This window comes from Phascolarctos cinereus, unplaced genomic scaffold (assembly GCF_003287225.1).
Source record: "Phascolarctos cinereus isolate Bilbo 61053 unplaced genomic scaffold, phaCin_HiC Scaffold_726;HRSCAF=1367, whole genome shotgun sequence".
Taxonomy (NCBI): domain Eukaryota; kingdom Metazoa; phylum Chordata; class Mammalia; order Diprotodontia; family Phascolarctidae; genus Phascolarctos; species Phascolarctos cinereus.
Genome location: NW_027556098.1, coordinates 369,894,198 through 369,916,025, shown reverse-complemented (window position 1 = coordinate 369,916,025; position 21,828 = coordinate 369,894,198). Strand labels below are relative to the sequence as shown.

The 21,828-nt window shown below is 44.3% G+C and overlaps 1 pseudogene; it reads right to left on the bottom strand.

Moving 5' to 3' along the window:
* Window positions 1-2,708: 2,708 nt before the first annotated feature.
* LOC110205977 (serine/threonine-protein phosphatase 2A catalytic subunit beta isoform pseudogene) lies at window positions 2,709-3,949 on the bottom strand (annotated as a pseudogene).
* Between the last annotated feature and the right edge of the window lie 17,879 nt (window positions 3,950-21,828).

The following is a 21,828-nucleotide window of genomic DNA, read 5'->3' as shown; positions in this document are numbered from 1 at the left end:
AAGCTGGCTGGTGTAAGCCTGCAGAGAAACCATTTTATGTGTCTCTCTCGCTGTGTTTTTAAAGCCTTTTTATGCTTTGTTTAAATGTGTTTTTTAAAATGTTATGTTCTGGAAAGGGATATGGTCCCTTTAACAGAGGTCAGGCTATAAAAGGTTGTTGGGGAGTTGAAGTCAGTGGTTAATGAGGAATCTTAGGTATTGGATAGAAAGGCTCCAGCTTCCAAGGACTTGGGCCTCCTTTCTGTTCCTTCAGATGTGAAGGCCCCAGATTCTTCTCTGTCTTGGGTTCCTGGAGTGACCAGCAAATGGAACTACATGCTCTGGCATCCAAAAATATGCCAGAGGCCAGAAGTAGGTGATGGACCCTGGAGCCAACTTTTAACGACAAAATTCATTTGGGATAGAGGGGAAGAGACCATGAACAGAGGGTCCTGGGAGAAGAGGACCCAAGACAATGTTCTGGGGGGATGAGGAAGGAGATAGAGACCTGAGGGCACCATGGGGAGTCCACTGCTTGGAAGGTTGTCATGTGGGTGCCTTGGGGAGTGGAGCTGGGAGGAAGAAGTTCACTGGGAGTGGGGTGGGAGGGGCAAAGCACACTACCTGGTAGCCTCCGATTTTAAGCCATTATTCCTGCTAATCAGAAGCTGAACTCAATGGTTTTTGAGATGTTAACTCAAAAGAATCAGTACTTTGTTAATGCCCTCTGTGTTTCTATGCCCTGACAAAGAGCTGTGGCTACCCCACCTTAGTTATGGCTCCTTCCTAGAAAGTCAGAATGGGGGTTCCTCTGCATATGGCTTCTCCACAGTCTCAAACAGAAGTATATAGAGCAGTGGCTTCCATAGCAAGGGCTAGGAACCCCTGGTAGGGGGAGGGTCAAGTAGGGTGGTCCGTGTTGCAGTAATTGCAAAGTCCTAGAAATCTATATTTGCCCAAAGCACGGTCCTTTTGCACACTGAACAAGTGACGTCTGGCACGTAAATGTTTTGCTACATTTTCAAATATATGTAGATGTTGTTGTGATTCATTAAGTAGAAATTCATTAAGAATATTAGAGCATTTGTGAAAACTTTTGGTCATTGTGAGTTTTCTTAACTAATGGCTACTAAAAACAGTGGGTAAGTCTGTGAAATATTTGGACCCAGGAGACCCAGCTTAAGTCCCACATTCCAAAGGAAGTCTTTCCCAGTTCTCTTTAAGCTTAGTGCTTTCCCTCTGAGGTTTTCTCCATTTACCCTGGTGTTGTCTTGTTCGTACACAGTTGTTTGCGTGTTTTCTCTCCCATTAGCTTCCTGAAAACAGGGAATATCTTTTGCTTTTCTTCTATATCCCCAGGGATACAAAACATGGTGGGCTGGCTTACAGTTGGTGCATAATAAATGCTCGCTCCCACTGCATCCCGGGCTATCTCCAGTCATCCTGATCCGTATCTGGCCGCTGGACCCAGATGGTTCTGGAGGAGAGAGAGGCTGGTGACTTTGCATAGTCCTTCCTCACTTAAATCCAATTCACTTGCATGTTATGGCATCACCTTCACGATGTCATGGTCCTTTTCAAGAACGAAGGACAAACAATAACAATAATAAATGCTCATCGACTCGACTTATAGTGCTAAGCCCAAGACTGGTTCATGGGATCCAAGAATCAGAGAAGCTTTGTTCTGGAAGGGAGATAAGGGGTTAAATAGCCTACCCCATCTATAGGTAGGAATCCCTCTACATCATCCCTGACAAATCTCTCCTTCCCATCCCCTCCCCTCAGCCTCCCTTAGAACACTTCCAGCGACCTTCTAATGAGAGGCAGTTTGGCGCAGTGGAGAGAGCCAGGGTCTTACAAATCAGGGAAGCAGGATTCAAATCACATTCTCTGTTACTCCCTGTGTCACCCTAGGCAAATTCCCTCATCTCTCTGGGACTCAGTATCCCCATCTGTAAAGAGAGAAATTTGGACTAGACGTCCTCTAAGGTCTAAATCTAGAATCCCCTCCTACTTTTGGGCAGCTCTAAGTGTTAGGAAGTCTTCCCTCATATTGAGATAAAAATCTTTTCTGTCTGTAATTTCCACCTATTGTTTCGACTTTTGTCTCTGGAGCCAAAGAAAACAATTGTAAATCCTCTCCCACATGAAGGTGCTTTGAATATTTGAAGATAGGAACCATGGGTCCCCTAAATTTTCCCTTCTCTAGGCTAAACAACCTAGGTCATTTGATCAAAACCTTAAGGGTGTGGTTTTTTTCAATCCCTTTGTCGTTCTGGTTATCCTTCAAAGGGACCATAAAGTTGTTCTCATCTGCACACATAGGTGTTCTTCCTACAGTTATCCTTTCCACAAAGTGACTTTCCCTATTATGGTTTCAATATATTGCAGGTTGGCACAAGAAATTAAATGGGAATTTTTGCAGATGCTGCAGACAACACAGAATAGGTTTAGAAACTCAGAAATGCATCATTTCCCTGGCCCCTTCCTGCTGTCCACAAACAGATAGAAACTAAAAGTTCTTTGCTTAGGGGATCCTGTTCTCTTAGGTATAGGTAAACAGGACGCACTCCATAAGCTCACTCCCTCGTGGGCTGCTCCTGAAGGAGGCACATGGATGCAGCCGGTGGGATAGTAGGATGTTAGAACTCTCTGGTATGTGTAGAGAATTCTCTTATTCATTTGTGCATTCGTTCATTAGTGGTAGAAGTCAACAGGCCAATGAGTCAAGAAGCATTTATTAAGCACTTACTATATGCCAGGCACTGCGCTAAACATTGAGAATAAGCAAAGAAAGAAAGACATTTCCTGCTTCCAAAGGCTTACATTCTAATGGGGGTTGTTGTGGTGAGATTTAATTAATTAATTTAAGACAGGGGTGGGTTTCAGCCTCAGTGGGCTAGCTCAGCGCTGAGCACACTATGGCACAGTTTGGTCATGATGGGGCTGATGCAGACACAGATCCTCATTTGTTACACAAACGTGTCTATTTTCATAGCTTTGTAAAAAAAGATGCCAGGTATACTCCCAGGTACTTTTGGTAGGTTTTCCTCAAAACTGTTTATAGGAATTCTTTTGGGGTGTGCTGCATTACATGGGGCTCTCCACAGCAGTGTGCAGAGTCAAACTGCAGGAAGGAATATTTTAAAGTGTCATCTAGTTCCATGACAGCAGCCTGGTTCCCACAATGGTAGCAGTAATTTGGTGCACTGAAAATGGTTAAGAAAATGGTCACCACATTCAGATTGTGACACCAGTTGTACTCCTCCATCACAAGTTGGTGAACACGGGAAAGCCACGTGAGGCAGTTGGCCCTGGTTGAATGTTTCAGAAATGTCCTTTCCAAATATGCAACCAGCCTCTCCTGGAGAAATGCCTCATCCACCACGACCATCAGGATCTGACCATAACAGGTCACACAGTGGTCCCTCTTGTGGAACTTCTGGCAGATGATCCAGCAATCGGATGTGATCCAGTATATACATGGATACCATGGCCATAATGGAGGCAAAGTATCTGTCCATCTACTAAAGCTGTGGTTGGGAGATAATCAAGGAGATCAGTAAAGTATTTCCAAACACTGGCATTGTCATACTTCCTCAGGCATTCGTCATAAAAGCCATACACTTGTGTAACTGGTCGGCTCTCAAGATTTTCCCTCAGTATCGTGTTCCGCTCTGGGTATCCCACTTTTAATGATACAAGAGTCGCAGTCTCCACTGAGTAACAGACTCTGTCAGCATAGTACCCCGCAAAAAGATGGCTTGTGTCTGGCGACTTTCCACCAGTCCTAAAGAGTTCCATCAGATCCTGGAACTGGCGGTGGCCATCCCCGCAGACAGTGAACCTCTGGTACGTTGGATGCCTTTGTGAGGATCGCCTCAGCCTTCTCGCAGAGCATGAGCACTTAGTTCTCACTCAGCTGCTCCAACTACCGGTCCAGCTCCTTTGGGAACACCTGGTCCTCCATGAAGGCTGTGGTGGCAGCGGAGGGCAGAGGGAGCTCGTGCTGGTCCCGCCCCCCTCCAGCAAGCCCCGCCCCCACCCCGCCCTCAGGGGAGATTTAAGTAGGCAGAGCTGCGCTGTCCATCAGCCTCACTCTCTCCTCCAGAGCAAGACATAGAGGTCAAGATGACTGGCTATCGATTACACTTTGCAAGATGGCTTTCCCCCCTAATGGGGGCATGTAAGGCACATAAAAGGAAGCTGAAACAGAGACAAGGGGAGAGGAAGAGAAGGTACTCTAGTTGGGCTTGGTAGAGAAAGTCCAGAGTGAGGATTGGAGCCCAAATAGGAATGAAGACATGGCTGGCCTGGGCTTCCTCCTTAAAATGGAGGTTCTGGGAGGAACCAGTCAATCAGAGGGGGAGGCCGCAGGGGCAAATAGCATTTCCATTGTGAGGAGTCCAGGGGTGGAATAAACTTCCAGGGTGAGGATGCTGCTATAGCTCCACGTTGTTGTTCATCCTTCGTTTTCAAGGAGGACCAATGACATCACGGGGTCATCACCCTTAATGGTCATCATCTTGACTCATGTCTGAATCGGATTTAAGTGAGGCAGAGCTGTGCAAAGTCATTGGCCTCATTCTCTCTTCCAGAATCATCCAAGTCTAGTGGCAGGGCAAAAGTCAGGATGACGGGTGATGGCCTGGCATGCAGTGGATAACCTTGGTGTCTTCATGTCTAGCTAAGTGCTCCACAGTGCCACCCTTATGTCTGTTGGAACGAATTGTTGTAATCTGCCCATTTTGCTGATGGAAGTCTTCACATGCTTGGAATAGACACCCCTCTACTTCACCAGTGGGTTTGAGGTCTCTTGGCTTGGTAGAGAAAGTCTGCTTGGTCCCAGAGGAAAGAGTCAAGAACAAAGACTGGGAGTTGAAAGGAAACTAATTTGGGCTTGAAATATGGGGAAACTTGCTTAACAAGTTATTATCCAAAAGTGCAATGGGCTGCCGTGGGTGCTGGCAGCCTATTCCTCAATGAGGGTCTTCAGGTAAAGAACCAGTCACTTTTTTGTCCTTTGTTCTGCAGCATGAGCTCTCTTTTTTTGTGTATAAGTAGGGAGAAATGGCTGCTGAGGTCCCTTGCACCTCCTGGGATTCCTTTTTCAAAATCAAAATTCCAACAGGTGTGAGCCTCAGTGTAGCATGTCAGAGTCAGCAAGCCGGCATGAGGCAAGCATGGCCTGAATGTAACCTCAGAGTCTGGGAAACAACAGAACAAGGGGATCCCACAGGCTGAGGATCAAAGCCTAGTATCTGCCAGGCAGGAAAGCACTGCCTGAGTTCCCAAGCGACAGGGGCAGGGCCAATGGGAAGCCCTATGGAGCAGGGTCAGGAGAAACAAGTGGGAGGAGAAGGTTTGTGCACAGAATCTGCTCTGGGATTCTCTTGTGGCCCAGTGCCTCCCTGCATCTCTGGTAGCACAAACAGAGCCTTCCCCCCAGTCCACCAAGGGCTTGAGGGGCAGGCTGAGGCAACAGATGCTGAGATCTTAACAGAGAGGCCTCTAGAAGGGTGTGGAGGTCACTGTCACTAGACTGCAGAATACATGGAGGGGAGAAAAGTGTAGGATGAATGGAAAAATGGGAAGGGACCAAGCTTTAAAAGCCAAGGAGGATTTTATATTTGATCCTGGAGGTGATAGGGAGCTCCTGGAGTTTATGGAATAGGAGAGTGACATGGTCAGGCTTGTGCTTGAGGAAGATCAATGATGGCTGGGTAGAAGATGGACTAGAGTGGGGAGATCAACCAGCAAGCTATTGAGATAGTCCTGATGTGAAGTGATGGGGGCCTGCATTGGGATGATGTTAGTGTTAGAGGAGAAAAAGGGATACATACAGGGGATGTGATGAAGACAGAATCACTTTTGTTGTTCAGTCATATCCAACTCTTTGTGACTCCATTTGGGATTTTCGTGGCAAAGATGCTGGACCGGTTTGCTATTTCCTTCTCCAGCTCATTTTTACAGATGAGGAAACTGAGGCAAATGGCGTGAAATGACTTTGCCCAGGGTCACATGGCTAGTAAATATCTGAGGCCAGATTTGAACTCATGAATTTGAGTATTCCTGACTCTAGATCCGGTGCTCTATCCACTGCACCATCTAGCCTCCCTGGAATCCGTAGGGCTTGGCAACATGATTGACTATGGGGAAAAGAGAGAGGAATTGAAGATTATGCATAGACTGGGAAACCAGCCTGGCAGGATGATGATCCTCTCCATAGTAATAGGGAAGTTTAGAAGAGAGGAGATTTGAGAAGAAAGAGAATGAGTTTAGTTTTGGACATGTTGAGGTGAAGATGTTTATGTCTCATCCAGGTTGAGGTGTCCAACAGGCAGTTGAAAATGGGAGAGTGGAGGTCAGGAAGAATTTTGGGGCTAAATAGATCTGAGAATCATCCACTTTAAGATGCTAATTGAATCCATGGGTGCTGATGAGATCATGAACTGAAATAGTAGAGAGAGAAAGAGAAGAGAGCACAGGACAGAAGCTTGGAGGACACCTAAAGTTAGTGGGCATGACATTGATGAAGACCAGCAAAGGATAGTGAGGCAGGCAGGAGGGAAAATAGGAGAGAACAGTGTCTTAAAGCCCAGAGAGACAGTAGAATATAAAGAAGAGGGTGATTGACAATGTGCAAAGGCTAGAGAGAGTTCAAGAGGGAGGTTGATGAATAGGTCTCTGGTAACTTGGGAGCTGAAGTTGAATGATGAGGTCAGAAATCAGACTACAGAGAATTAAGAGAGTGAGAGGAAAGGATGTGCAAGGAACAGATGCAGACAACTATCTCAAGGAGTCAAGCTACAAAAGGCAGGAGATAGAACAGTCAGATCGAGTGAAGGTTTTTAAGAACAGGGGAGAGATGGATGCTTTTGTAGGCAGCTGGGAATCAGCCAGTCATCTGTAGGCAGCTGGGAATCAGCCAGTCAACAGGGAGAGACTGAGGATTAATGGGATAGCGAGGATGTGCCTCAGTTTTCCCATCTGTAAAAGGAGTGTCTTTCTAGCTCTTGTTTTCTTTGTTTTAAAGTCAATTGTATATTGGACATTCCAGTAGGAAACAACGTAGAATAAAGAATATTGACTTTGGAGTCCCAGGTGAGGACCTGGATTCAAAATCCCACCTCCGACGTCTACTTGAGTGATTTTGGGCAGTCACTTAGCTTCTCTGGGCCTCAGTTTCCTTGTCTATAAAATGAGAGGTGTTGGGATAGAGGACCTCTGAGGTGCCCTCTGTGTTCTAAGGTCCCGTCTATTAGTGACAGTGTGTGTTCTAAGGCTTTCCCCCTCTTCCTGTTCTCCTTCCACTTTCCATTATGATGGTGATATATTCTGGCTCTTACGTAGTCAATTTTCTTCTCCCTAGTCCAGGTGGGGAAAGTAAGGAAAGGAATGGAAGGGAAGAAGAGAGGGAGAGAAGGAGAAAGAGGGAGCAGGGGAAGGCTTTCAGCATGGTATTGCTTTTAATCTGGTTTGTATTCAGAGGCTATAATGCTGAGGCAAGGAAGTGAGGTGATAGGGAAGGGAAGAGAGGGAGGAGTGGGGGAGAGATAGAAGATGGGGAGTAAGGAGAGGGCACATAACACTTAACACCAATTCTCTTCTCTTCTTTCTGTCTCTCTCTGTCTCCTCTCTCTCTCTCTCCTTTCTCACTTTCTTCTTTCTTTTTCTTTCTCACTCCTTCCTTCCTTCCTTCCTTCTTTCCTTTCTTTTCTTCTTCTTCTTCCCTTTCTTTCTCCCTCTCTCCTTTACTCTCTCTCCCTCCTTCCCCTCTCCTCCTCCCTCCATCTTTCCTTCTCTTCTCTTCTTCTCTTCTCTTCTCTTCTCTTCTTTCTCTCTCTCTCTCTCTTCTCTCTTTCTCTTCTCTTCTCTCTTCTCTTCTCTTCTCTTCTCTTCTCTTTCTCTTTCTCTTCTTCTCTTCTCTTCTCTCTCTTCTTTCTTCTCTTCTCTTTCTCTTCCTCTCTCTTCTCTTCTCTTCCTTCCCTTCCCTTCCTTCTCCCTTCCCTTCCCTTCCCTTCCCTTCCCTTCCCTTCCTTCCTTCCCTTCCCTTCCCTTCCTTCCCTTCCCTTCCCTTCCTTCCCTTCCTTCCCTTCCCTTCCTTCCCTTCCCTTCCTTCCCTTCCTTCCTTCCCTTCCCTTCCCTTCCCTTCCTTCCTTCCTTCCTTCCCTTCCCTTCCTTCCCTTCCTTCCTTCCTTCTTCTCTTCTCTTCTCCCCTCTTCTCTTCTCTCTTTGTCTCCACCTACCTCCCCTGCTCTCCCCCTCCCCCCTCCCTCCCTTCCTCATCTCCCCCCTTTCTCCCCACCTCCTTTCTCAGCTAGTCTCCATTGGGTTTAGTTGCAGAACCCTGAAGGTGACTCATCTTCCCCCTCCCCCCTCTCTCCCCTCAGGCACAAGGCTTTGGAACAAGGGAAACTGAAGGAGGAAATGTTCTCTGTGCCTGACCTGGGGGGGTGATGGCATCTTCTCTTTTCAAAGCAGAGGACTGATTCTTTCTAATAACTGGACTCCCAGAGGGCTGGAGTTCAGTGCCCACAGTCTAACTCATGAGCAGATGCGAAGGCATGTGGCAGCCTCGTTCCCGTTAAATTGGTCAGAGTGTGTATATGTGTGTGAGTGTTGTGTGTACATGTGCATGTATGCATGCATGTGTGCACACTCATGTGTATGTGCATGTATGTATTGTATGTGTGTGCATATGTATGTGCATGCATGTGTGCACATAAGCACACGTGCATGCTTTCCCGTTCAGTTCTGGGGAAAGAGGGACCATGCAAAGTTTGTCTTTAGTCCCACCAATCTTCTTCCTTCAGCCTTCTTCCCTTGCAGACTTCCTTCTAGGCACAGGGCCCTATCACGGGGTGAGATTGTACCATAGGCCTGTTGCTAATCAGGTTCAGAAGCTGAGCCCAGATCTAAATAGAGAGGGTGCTGGACTTGGAGTCAAAATGATGTGAGTTCAAATCCTATTTCAGACACTTGCCAGCTGTGTGAACCTAGGCAAATAGTTTAGTGTTTCTGGGTCTTAGTTTTATAATCTGTAAAACAGAAAAAACCCCCCACCTATCTCCCAGGGTGGTTATGAGAATCAACTGAGATATTATAGGTAAAGTGCTCAGTAAACCTTAAAGCCTATAGAAGTACTATTAGTACCCTCAAAGGGAAGGGGCTACTTCCATTGCTGTCCTATGTGCCACTCCTTACAATCCTGGTGCATGTAGCCCCTTCTATGTCCCTCTGTTTCTGCCCCTAGTCCAAGCCTGGCCTTTAGGCCAACACTCCCCCTGGATTCTCTGGGCCTGTGGGCCCAGCTGCCTTCATCTCAGTGTTCGTGAGAATCACAGATTTTCAGAGCTGAGGAAGGAAGGAGCCTCTTGTAGCTTCACCTCTTCCTGAACTCAAATTTCCTCTATGTCATCTCTGAAAAATGGTCATGCAGCCTTTATTTGATAGTTTACGGCTAGAGAAACCATCTCCCAAATGAGCCTGTTCCACCAGATTTTGAACAGCTAGGTGCACAGTGGATAGAGCCTTGGGCCTGGAGTCAGGAAGACCCTCATTCAAATTTGGCCTTTGATGCTTCCCAACTATGTGATCCTGGACAGGTCACTTAACTTCTGTTTGACTAAGTTTCTTCATCTGTAAAATGGGGGTAATAATAGCACCTACTTCCCAGGTTGTTGTGAGGATCAAAGGAGATAAAAACTGTCAAGCACTTAGTACAGTGACTGGTACATGGTCAGTGCTATAGAAATGTTAGTTATTAACTGGGAATTTTTTCCTCACATCAATTTTAATTCTGCCTTTCTACAACTCCTATCCATTGCTTCTTCTGGAGCTAAGCAGAATATGAGTGAATGGAAAAGCAAATTACTGGGCTAACGTGGGATACAAATACAAAAGTAGAGTCCTTGCCCTCAAGGAGTTTATATTCTAATAGGAGTAGAGTGCTTACCTAAGGGAATGGTTGACCAGCAGCTAAATTTGGTCCTAAAAGTCATTGGAGTGGTCAGTGGGGCTATTGGGGAATAAACTGACAGGCCCTATTCAGGCACAAGGACAGAGTTGATTTGATCGATGTTCCTTCATTTTAGATTAGAATGAGGAGTGGGGCAAGAGGTTGGTGAATAGGTTGAGAAGGAGCTGGCCTGAGAGGAGGAAGTGGAGCACAACACAGATGAGAGAGACTTCCTCAAAACAGTGGTCCGGGAAAGGCAGTCATTTGTCATTCAGGAGAATGGGCCTGTGTGGCCATATATTGTTGTTATTCAGTTATTTCAGCTGTGTCCAACTCTTTGTGGCCCCATCTGGGGTTTTCTTGGCAAAGAGACTGGGGTGGTTGGCCATTTCCTTCTCCAGCTCATTTTACAGATGAGGTAACTGAGGCAAACTGGGGGAAGTGACTTACCCAGGGTCACACAGCCATTTAAATCTATTTGTCCAGTCCTAACTTCTCTGCTGACCTTCAGTCTCACATCACCAATTGCCCATTGGACATCTCAAACTTGATTTACTATAAATATCTTAAATTCAACATGTCCCAAACGGAACTCATTATCCTCCTATCTCCTTCCTTCCCCAAATCTCCCCCTTTCCCTATCTTCCCTATTACCGTCAAGAGTACCACCATTTTCCCAGTCATTTGGGTTCACAACCTAGGTGTCATCCTTGACTCATCACCATTTCTCAACACCCAGATCCAATCTATTGCCAAGTCCTATACAGTCTACCTTCATAACATGTCTTGTACATGCCTCCTCTCTCCCCTCTGACACTCTCACCACTCTGGTGCAGGCCTCCATCGCTTCATTCCTGGACTATTGCAATAGCCTGTTTATGGGTCTGCTGGCTTCAGGTCCCTCACACTCCAGTCCATCTTCTGTTCATCTGCCAAAGTGATCTCCTAAGTAAAAGTCCTGACTATGTCACCCTGCCCCTGCCCCTTGACTTAATAAACTCCAATGGCTCCCTATCACTTCCTGGAACAAGTATAGAGTCTTTGTTTGGCATTCAAAGCTCTTCATAATCAGACCCCTCTTATCCCCACATACACTGTGAGCCAGTGACACTGGCCTTGCTGTTCCTTGCACATGATGCTACTGACTCTGGGCATTTTCAGTAGTAGTCACCTGGAATGTTCTCCTTCTTCATCTATACCTTTTGGCTTCCTTCAAGTTCTTATGCAAATTTCACCTCCTACAGGAAGCTTTTTTTGATCTCTTTTAATTCTAGTGCCTTCCAATTTATGAATAAACAAGAGATAGAGAGGATCATAGGAAATACAATGGATAATTTTGATTACATGAAATTAAAAAGGTTTTGTACAAACAAAACCAGTGCAGCCAAAACTAGAAGGAAAGCAGGAAAGTGAAGGAAAATTTATAGCAAATTTCTCTCATAAAGGCCTCTGTTCTCAAATATGTAGGGAATTGAGTCAAATTTATAAAAAATACAAGCAATTCCCCCAATTGATAGTCAATGGATATGAACAGGCAGTTTTCAGAAGAAAAAAATCAAAGCTATCTGTAGTTACATGAAATTAATGTACTAAATCACTGTTGATTAGAGAAATACAAATTAAAACAACTCCAAGGTACCACCTCACATAGGTAACATGACAGAAAAGGAAAATTACAAATGTTGGAGGGGATATGGAAAACAGGTGCACTAATGCACTGTTGGTGAAGTTGTAAGCTAGTCCAAGCATTCTGGAGGGCACTTGGGAACTATGCCCAAAGGGCTATAAAACTGTGTATAACCTTTAACCCAACAATACCACTACTAGGTCTATGTGCCAAAGAGACCAAAAAAAGAAAGAAAAGGATACATATGTACAATAATATTTATAGCAGCCCATCTTGTAGTGGCAAAGAATTAGAAATGGAAGGGATGCCTATCAATTGGGGGATGACTGAACAAGTTGTGGCATATGACTGTGATGGAGTACTTTTGTGCTATAAGAAATGATGAGGGAGGTGGTTTCAGAAAAAATATGGGAGGATCTATATGAATTGATTCAGAGTGAATTGAGCAGAACCAGGAGAACATGGTACATGGTAATAGTAATATTGCAAGGATGGTGTAACTGTGAAAGACTTAGCTACTCAGATCAATACAATGATTCCAAGAGAATTCCAAAGGACTCATGATGAAAAATGCTATTCACCTTCAGAGGGAGAACCAATGAACTTTGAGTGCAAGTTGAAGTATAATTTTCTCACTTTATTTTTCTTTCCTTTTTTGTCACAATATGACTAATGTGGAAATATGTTTTGCATGATTTCACATATATAATTGATATCATATTGCTTTGCCTTCTCAGTGGGTGGGGAAATGACTGGAGGGAAAGAATTTGAAACTGAAAATTAAAAAAAAACCCTGTTAAAATAAATAAATAATACATCAAAAACAAAAACAAAATTCTATGCCTTCCTTTCATTGATTATTTCCTATCTCTCCTGTACGTGGTTTGTACATAGCTGTTTGTATGCTGTCTCTCCCATTAGACTGAGCTCTTTGAAATCAGGGACCGAGTTTTGCCTTTCTTTGGATCCCTAATTCTTAGTACAATGCTTGGCACATAGTAGGGGCATAATGAGTGTTTAATGACTGACACTTCCCTCTTAAAGTGACCTGTGATCTCCTAACTGCCAAATCTAATGGTCTTTTTTCAATCTTCATCCTTCTTGATGGTTTTACGGCATTTAATATTGTCAATTACCTTCTCCTCCTGGATACTCTCATCGTTAGGTTTTTTTTTTAATTACCAAAGACAAATCTAATGACGCCACCCCCCCCCACCTCAATAAACTCTATTGACTTCCTACTACTTCTAGGATCAAATATAAACCCCTCTGGCATTTAGAGCCCTCAAAAACTTGGACATTTCCAGTCTTCTTACACATTACTTGCCTTCGCACACTCTATGATCTAGTCATACTAATCTACTTTCTATTCTTCATACACTACTCTCTGTAAAGGATGTGTTTACTATTTCTGCCTTTTTACATTTGTTTGTAATATTTTTATGCCCTAATACAGGGTCAGGTTTTGTAAAAGTTCCACATGGTGCTGAGAAATACATATTTTCCTTAGTAGTCCCATTTAGAAAATACTATAAATCTTTCAGCTCTAGTTTGACCAATACTTTGTTCAAATCTGTATTTTCCTTTTTGTTTATATAAGTTTTCCCTTTTTAGGCAATTGAGGTTAAGTGACTTTCCCAGGGTCACACAGCTAGTAAGTGTCAATTATTTAGTCTGAGGCTGGCTTTGAACTCAGGTCCTCCTGAGGTCAGGGCTGGTGCTCTATCCACTGTGCTACCTAGCTGCCCTCTTTGTTTATATTTCTGTTAGACTCATCAAACATTGAGAGAGGGACATTGAAATCTCCTGCTACTTTTGAATTATTGTCTATGTATTTTTGTAGTTAATTTCTTTTTTCTTTTTATAAATTTAGATGCTAAGGACTTTGGAGCATGTAAGTTTAATGTCATGTATTTGTTGCCTATGATTCCTTTCAATATAATGTAGTTTCCTTGTGTATCCTTTTTTATGTGTTGAATGTTTGCCTTTACTTTGTTTGATAAAATTTCAACTCTTGCTTTTTAGGTACACTTGATACATTGTAAACTTCCCTCCCCCCCATTTTGATTCTGACTTTGTTTTTTTTTAAATATGTGTGAGGGTTGTTTTTTTTGTAAACCACAGATTACAAGGTTTTGTTTTTATATCTTGTCTGTCACTCTTTTATTTTATTGCATTATTTAGTTCATTCACATTTAAGGTTATGAGAGTTAGGTTTATATTTTCCTCCATTTGTCTTTAAAAATTTTTTTTAAATTAGAATTTTTTTCTCTTTTCCTCTATAAACTCAGTACTTTGTCTTTCTAGTCATTTTAACTTAATTTACTTTACAACAAACATATTCTGATTGGCTTTTTTCTCTTACTCTCAAATCTTTTCTCTCTTCTCCCATCTTGTTTGCTATTTTTCCCAATTTTTGAAGTTTTGCTTAACATATTTGTTTCTTTGGCTTTCTTCCTTTTATCCAAATATTTAACTCTGCCTCTGCTTTTTTCTCAGTTAAATAGTCAAATAAAAGATTCATTTTCTCTTCCTTCAAATTGTTTTGTTCATTAGTGTTTTAAATTTCATTTTCTATGCCTTTCTCTAAAAGGATTTTTTCCCATTTCTTTCATTATTTATCTCCCCTTTGTCTATTCTAGCTTTTTTTTTTTTAATACATGGTCCTTGTGCTTATTTGGTCTTTCTTGAGTGTCTGTATTCCTCATAAAATTAGAGCTTCTAAGGAACCAATTTTGGGTTCTCTCTTCTAAGCAGTTTTTATGCATTGCCCTGTGGATCTTGCTCCTTAGTTCCCCTTTTCTGTTATGCCTCACTCTTACAAATAATTTCTACAGTTGACAGAGAGGCTTGTCTCATGGTAAGAAATTGCCTCGTGTTTATTATTGATCTTTGCCATCTCCTTGGTCTTTTATCTCCTCTTCCCCCATTTGCCATGAAATCTCCTCCTTGGATCCATGCCTTCCCACTATCTTGGATGTCAGTTGCCCCCGGGAATTTGGATTTCCCTCCTCCTGATTTAGGATGAATAGTACCTCTAAGTATCAAACTCCTGCAGACTATGCAGACCATGCAGACCCAATTGTAAGGCTCCCATCTTCCTTTATATAATACCTCTCTTATTTAGGGCAGCATTCATCAGTGGTATCACCTTCCATCCCTGAAACAAGATTTCCCCCTTTTCTTTCCCCGTTTTGATTGCTCTCTTTGCCCCCTCACTCTTTCTTCTCGGAGCTCTCTCCCTGACAGAGACCACAGGAGTCAGCTTCACTTCATTGTCAACCTTTGACTTGATTAGGGCACATCGTAGATTTCCCTCTGTCTTCTTCCTCCCCTCTTCCTTTTTATGTGCCCTCCCATTCTATAATCTGGTCCCACCAAAATATTGATTTGCTTGTAGGCTCCTTGTTGAGATGTTTAATCCATGATGTTTCAGGCCTATTTCTCCACCATCACTTCTATTTATCTTCTGCTTTCAGCTTTGTCTCCTTGTGTACTTTTAGAGAGATGGCTCTTAATCAGGCTCTCTGTTGTTATTTTTGGTGGTGGTGCTCTTGGAGGCTGTGTTTCTTTACCTTTCTTGCATTTCTGTTGTTTGGATCTTCTCACACAATTCTCGACTCCCGTCTCCCATAGTTTTTGCTGGCTGTCTCTCACATCAACAACCCTCTCCCTTCTCTATGCTTCCTCATAGAGGAAGTCTTCCTTCCTTCCTTCCTTCCATACTCAGCTCAAGTGTACGGGAGAGGCCTTTCCCTATCTTCCTCTGCCCCCCACCCCAGCTCCCAGAACCTTCTCCTCCAAGATCACCTTCCATTGATTCAGAATACAGTTGGCTTTAGAGTCTGCAGACCTGGCTTTGATTGTAGTTATGGTACTTGCTAGCTATGTGACTTTTGGGAGTCACTTTCTCTCAGAAGGCCTCAGTTTCCTCTTCTGTAAAATAAGGCGGTTGGGCTCCATGACCTCTAAGGCCCTTTCCAGTTCTAAATTCTAGGGCCCTATGATAGCAGTTAGTACACAGGAGGATGGGGGCCTCTGATAGGGTGTACACACAGAATTCAGGGATGATGTTTCTTAAAACCCACCCCTGAGATGTTTGCAAATGCCCAGCTGATGAGTCCAGAGCTCTTCTCAAATCTCAGCAGCGTTTCTCTGCATCCATGATTACGGGTGTTACAAATCAAATCAAGGAGATGGTGGACCCCCAAATTACATCAGGGAACCAAAAGTGGTGCTAATGTGAGATAAGGTATTGTGGCATGTACTTGGGAATGAAGTCATGACAGAGGTGGCGGTGGTCTGCAGGGAGGGTGGAGGAAGAGAAGCTCGAGCCAGACTTTGGCGGTGTCAACCAGGCCCTGACCAGCTGGCAGGAGTCTCCATCTGGCTCAGTGGTTCTGTTGCTCACTGAAGTGGCTCAGCAAATGGTTTATCAGCCGGTCAGTCTCCTGGGAGTCTGGCCAGTGTGACTCAGCTCCCTAGTGCCTGACCATCAGAGGCACCGCAGGCAAGCTTAGAGCTGAGGACTAGAGACATCAGACTCAGCTGACTACAAGGCCACATAACTTTGTAGGCCCAGCCCAAGCAGCTTCTGTGCTCCATGTCTTTGCCACTATCTTTTTCTGTCTCTGTATTTCTTTTGGTCTTATTCTTTCTACCTGCTTTGCTTTTTCCTCCTCCCTCTTCTCCCCACTTTCCCTCCTTCCCTTGCTCCTCTTTCTTTCCCTTCCTCATCCTCTTCTCTCTCTTTCCCCCTCCATCTCTCCTTCCCTCCCTCCTTCTTACTTCTCCCCCTCCCTCCGTCCCTCCCTCCCTCCCTCCCTTCCTTCCTTCCTTCCTTCCTTCCTTCCTTCCTTCCTTCCTTCCTTCCTTCCTTCTCTTCCTCCTTGATTTCTCCTTTTTCTTCCTTTCTCTATCCTCTCTTGCTCTTTCCTTCACTTTTTCCTCCTCTCTCCCTTCTCTTTCTCTGCTTCTGAAGAGGCATTATGGTGGATGGAGTAGGTGAAATCTAGGTTCAGATCTTATTTTTGTCTCTTACTTGCAATATGATTATGGGCAAATCATTTAACCTCTCTGAATATCAGTTTCCTCATCTCCAAGATGGGGATGATAATACTTGCATTTCATAGGGTCATCGTGAGGATCAAATGAGATACTGTTTATAAATCTTAAAGCACAATATAAATGTCATCTATGATTCTCCCTCCCTTGGCCGCCCTCTCCACAACTGTCTGAGCTTCATTATGTCCCACCTCATGACCGCCATGGAAGGACGGCTTTCTCAGGGCTGCCATTCCCCTGCTCAATGTGGGCAGGCATGCTACTGCACCTCCTTCTCAGCACTGCTCCACTGGGATGTTAGGGGGGATGTGGCCAACAAGATAGGACCGTGTAGCTCTGCAGGAATGTGCTTTCTGCCTTCAGAGATAAGGGCTTTGTTGAAGTCTAAGCTATCTGTTATTCTGCTGATAATGGGAGACAGGTTGAGATTACAATTCCTGCTTTGTTGTCGGCCTTTAGGGCTGGATGGGATGGAGACAGTGCCTAGAAGTGCCCACCTGCAGGTCACTCTTACAATCCTAGAATGCTGGAGCCCAAAAGGATCTTTGAAATCATCCAATCGGGTCCCTCAGTTCACAGAGGAAGAAACTGAGACTCGAGGTGGGAAAATGATTTTTCCAAGGTCAACAAGTGAGTCAATGGCATAGCCAGGACTAAAATCCAGGATTCTTAATTCTAGTGCCTTCCTTCTGTTAATTATTTTCCATTTATCCTGTTCATAGCTTGCTTAGTATCTATTTGCATATTTTCTTCCCCTTTAGATTGTAAGCTCCTGGAGGGCAGGGACTGTCTTTTGCCTCTTTTTGCATCTCCAGTGGCTTAGCACAGTGCCGGGCACATAGAAAATGTTCAGTGTTTATTGATTGGTAGATAGATTTCCACTGCACCAGCTTGCCTTTCTTGATGTGGGACAGGAGGGGAGACAGGACACATATGGGAATGAATTATTAGCCCCAGGGAGGCCCACAGTTAATATTCAGATCGGACCCAGATTTCTTGAGGCCACCTGGAGCTCTGATTCCTTTGTCCAAAGAGAAGTAATAGCCTGAGCATCTTCCCTAGGAAACTCCACGCCTCATCCTCCTGTCAGCTAAATAGGAAGAATTGTCACAGGAAAGTGTTGGATTAGGGCCTGGAGAACCCCAGTTCAAATCCTGGACTTGCCACTTTCTCCTCACGTGGCCTTGGGCAAATCATTTCACTTGATTTAGTTAGATGACAAGCGTTGATGAAGCACTAACTCTGACCTAGGCACTCTGTGAAGCTTCAGACTGGATGACGTCCAAGTCTGATTATGTCATTCCTCCCTCCTTCCCCCGTTCAATCAACTGCTATGGCTCCCTATTACTTCTGGAATAAAATAGAACATCTTCTGTTGGGCTTTTAAAGCCCTTCATAACCTGGCTTCTTCCTACCATCCCATTTTCTCCCCATTTTCTCCTTTGTTACCCCCCTCCATATACTCTGCAATCCGGTGACACTGGCTTCCATGCTGTTCTCTCCTTCCTTGCTCCTTGCATTTTCCCTGGCCATATCCCAGGCCTGGAATACTCTCTCCATCTCCGCCTCCTGGCTTCCTCAGCTTCCTTCAAGTCCCATCAAAATACCATCTTCCCCAAGAAGCCTTTTATGGACTTTGTTAATGCTAATGCTTCCCTTTAAGAAGGGGGAAGATTTACCCAGAATATATCTTATTTGCACAGAGTTGTTTACATATTATCTCTCCCATTAGACTTAAGTTCCTTGAGGTCAGGGACTGTTTCTTTGCTTTTCGTTGTAGTTTCAGAATTTATCATGGTGCCTGGCACACAGTAGGTGCTTAATGAATACATGTTGATTGACTAATAAGATGTGCTATATCTTATTATACTATAATTACATTATATAAAGAAAACTATGCGGAGTCTAGTTTCAAGCTCTCACAACCTATGTTACAATGGGCAAGTCATTCCTTTTTTTTTTTCTGTGTACAATAAGGGAGATGGATGAGGTCCCTTCTAGCTCTGAATCCTATTAATGATTCTGTGAATGGTCATAGAGCTTCTCATTATAGTTTAGTGTGTGTGTGTGTGTGTGTGTGCTGTTTGTGTTTTGGGGGAGGGGAACACACCAGGAACCAGGTCCCAGTCGTCCGGGTCCCAATCTCAGCTTTCACTCCCTCCATCCTCCCGGTAAGCCCGGAGTGCATCACCACAGCATCCTGGCTTCTTGCTCCCTCCCTCTCTCCCACACTCACTCTCTCCCTCTCTTGCCAATCCCAAGCATACAACTGCTGCAAACCTTCTCAATGCAAACACCTCTCCTACTCACTTCCTCGTCTCACGCGAACACACACACACACAACATGCTCTCTCTGCAGTCTCCTTCTGCACTGCTGACTCCCAGCTCCCAGTCCCATCTCTGCAGCCCCCGGAGGCAGCTTCCTGGAGCTTCTAAGCAACCCCTGTGCAAGTGTAAACATTGCCACCCCTGTAGGGGCTCCCAGGCCCCGTAGGAGACTCAAGTAGGAAGGGAATCTTCTTTGACAAGGCACATCTGTACCTCACTTTCCCCCTCTCAGTCAAGTGGCAGCCTGAATCCCTGATGAATGTGAAGAATAACAGAAACTTGGAAAACATTTCAAAGTGCGCAAAGTGCTTTCAGACTAGGACTTCAGCTGGTTCTACCAGTAGTTTTGTGGAAGTAGATATTACAGATAATTATCAACATTTGTCAGTTGGAGAAACAGGTTCAGGAAGATTAAATGGATGGACCATAGTTATACGATAAGTATGTATATCTGCACGTGTGCATATATGTGCATGTATATATACATATATACCTATATAGGCTTGTATATACATATGTAGTACATATGTGTAAATGTATATACCTATACACCATACATACATACATACATATATACATACTTTGTTGCTCTTCAGTCATTCAGTTGTGTTCTACTCTCAGTGACTTTGTGAACCATGGCACACCAATGTTGTCCATGGGGTTTCTTGGCAAGGATGCTGGAATGGTTTGCCGTTTTCTTCTCCAATGGATTAAGGCAAGCAGAATTAAGTGGCTTGCCCAGGGTCACACAGTTTGCCTGCGTTTGAAATGAAATTTGAACTCAAGTCTTCCTGACTCCTGGCCCATTGCTTTATCCACTGAGCCATCTAGCTGCCTCCACATACATCTACATCTACATGCATGTACATATACATGTATACACACATACATAAGTGTTAGGGAGGTTACTGCCAACAACAGTCACAAACCTATTAACCTCCTCAGGGCATATAACACCTGAAATGTAACATTCATCCAGAATAATTAAAAGTCTGCATTGTATTGACATGAATACATATATGTATATATGTGTTTATGTGTATGTATACACACACACACACAGAGTTCAGTTGTATCTGACTCTTTCTAATCCCATTGGGTGTTTTCTTGGCAGAGATACTGAAAGAATTTGTCATTTCCTTCTCCAGCTCTTTTTTTTTTTACAGATGAGAAACTGAGGCAAACAGGTTTAAGAGACTTGCTAGGTCTTCTTGATTTGAGGCCCAGTGTTCTATCCATTGGGTCACCTAGCTGCCCTGGGAGTGACTCACTGACAGCCAATTGGGAAATTGGGGAAGGGGAAATGGTCTGTGAACCTGATGGTCAGTTAGGAGACCACCAGCAGGTGAAGGTTCTCCTAAACTTTTGGTCAGACTGGAAACAGATTTGGAAAAAGAAACAAAGGCTCCAGTTTGGGCCTTAAGACCCAGGACAGTCAAAAGCACGTTGGCCTGTCCCTTTTCCAACCTCTGTTCCAGCAGCCTGGGGTGGGGGTGGAGAGGTGGTGTTAAGGCTTTTCAACCTGGAGCTGCCTGGACAAGAGGGCTCTGTAGGTTGAGTTTGCTAAATCATATTCTTCTAAAAAAAGGGAAACAGCTTGGGTGTTCAGTGTTGATGCAGAGACTTTGGTACTTGTCTAGGTGACATTGTTCATTTTCCCTGCAGGGTGTTAAGAAGGCTACCTCAGGGACCCAGGCTGCTCATCGGCATAATAATAGGGTCTGGCACATTCAACAGGGCCTTTCCCTAAAGGCGCTGCAGACTTGCTGGTTTGCTACCCAATTATCATCCTGCAGCGGTTCAGTAAAAGAAAAAGTTCAAAATGGCCAACTCCAGGCTCTTGGAGACACTAATCTACATTATTAGGCCCGATATTTGTTTTTACTACTTGGAAGTCAACTACTTCGTGATTTAGCAACTGCACTTACTTCTAGAGGTGATTTGTGGAGAGGTGGGCCGAGGACAGATAGGAACCAAGAGACCCTGGATTCAAGACCCCAGGCTGTGGCTAATTAGATGTTACAGTCGGTCAGTTGTTGAATATCACTCCAGCCAGCTTCTTCCCTTCTCTGAGTCTCAATTTCTAGAAAATGATGGGATCGGATGAAATGACTTTTAAGGACTCTCCCAGCTCTGACATTCTGTGTTCTAAGGGCCCTCCCAGCTCTGACATTCTGTGTTCCAAGGGCCCTCCCAGCTCTGACATTTTGTGTTCTAAGGCCCTTACTAGCTCTGACCTTCTTTGTTCTAAGGGCCCTTCCAGCACTGACCTTCTTTGTTCTAAGGGCCCTTCTAGCTCTGAACTTCTATGTTCTAAGGGCCTTCCCAGCCCTGACATTCTGTGTCTTAAGGTACAGCTCCCTCATTCCATGCTCCCAGATCCCTTCTGTCAGCTGTGCAGTCATACTTAGGTGCGTCAAAGAGAATGTACTCCAGATACAAGAAATGTGGCTAATCCAATTGGGAGGAATGAGGTGGTAATTACAAATAGAGTTTATAATCCGAACCCCAGCAGCACAAGGTAGCTGGTAATTAGTCTGGCCTCAAGGTCAAAGAATTTCCTTTCTGACTTTGTCCCAGGCTACTCAGGACAGTGACAGGCATACACAGTGTATTCAGTGCTTGCTTGTTGATTTAAATTGAATGATTAAATAGAAGTCATATCAACTGAGTGACATAGAGGCATAAAAAGGGGAAGTTGGTTTAGGTTCATCATGTCCTGTAGCCCATGGTGGCATGGGAACTCTGATCCTATCAGGTAAGGTTCTGTTGCTCTGGCTCCATGGCTGTTGGAGACTCAGGGATGTCTCAGGTTTGTGGGTCCCTGGGAGACTAGGCTTCGGGAGCTGTACTGTCTGAGGCTGTGGGG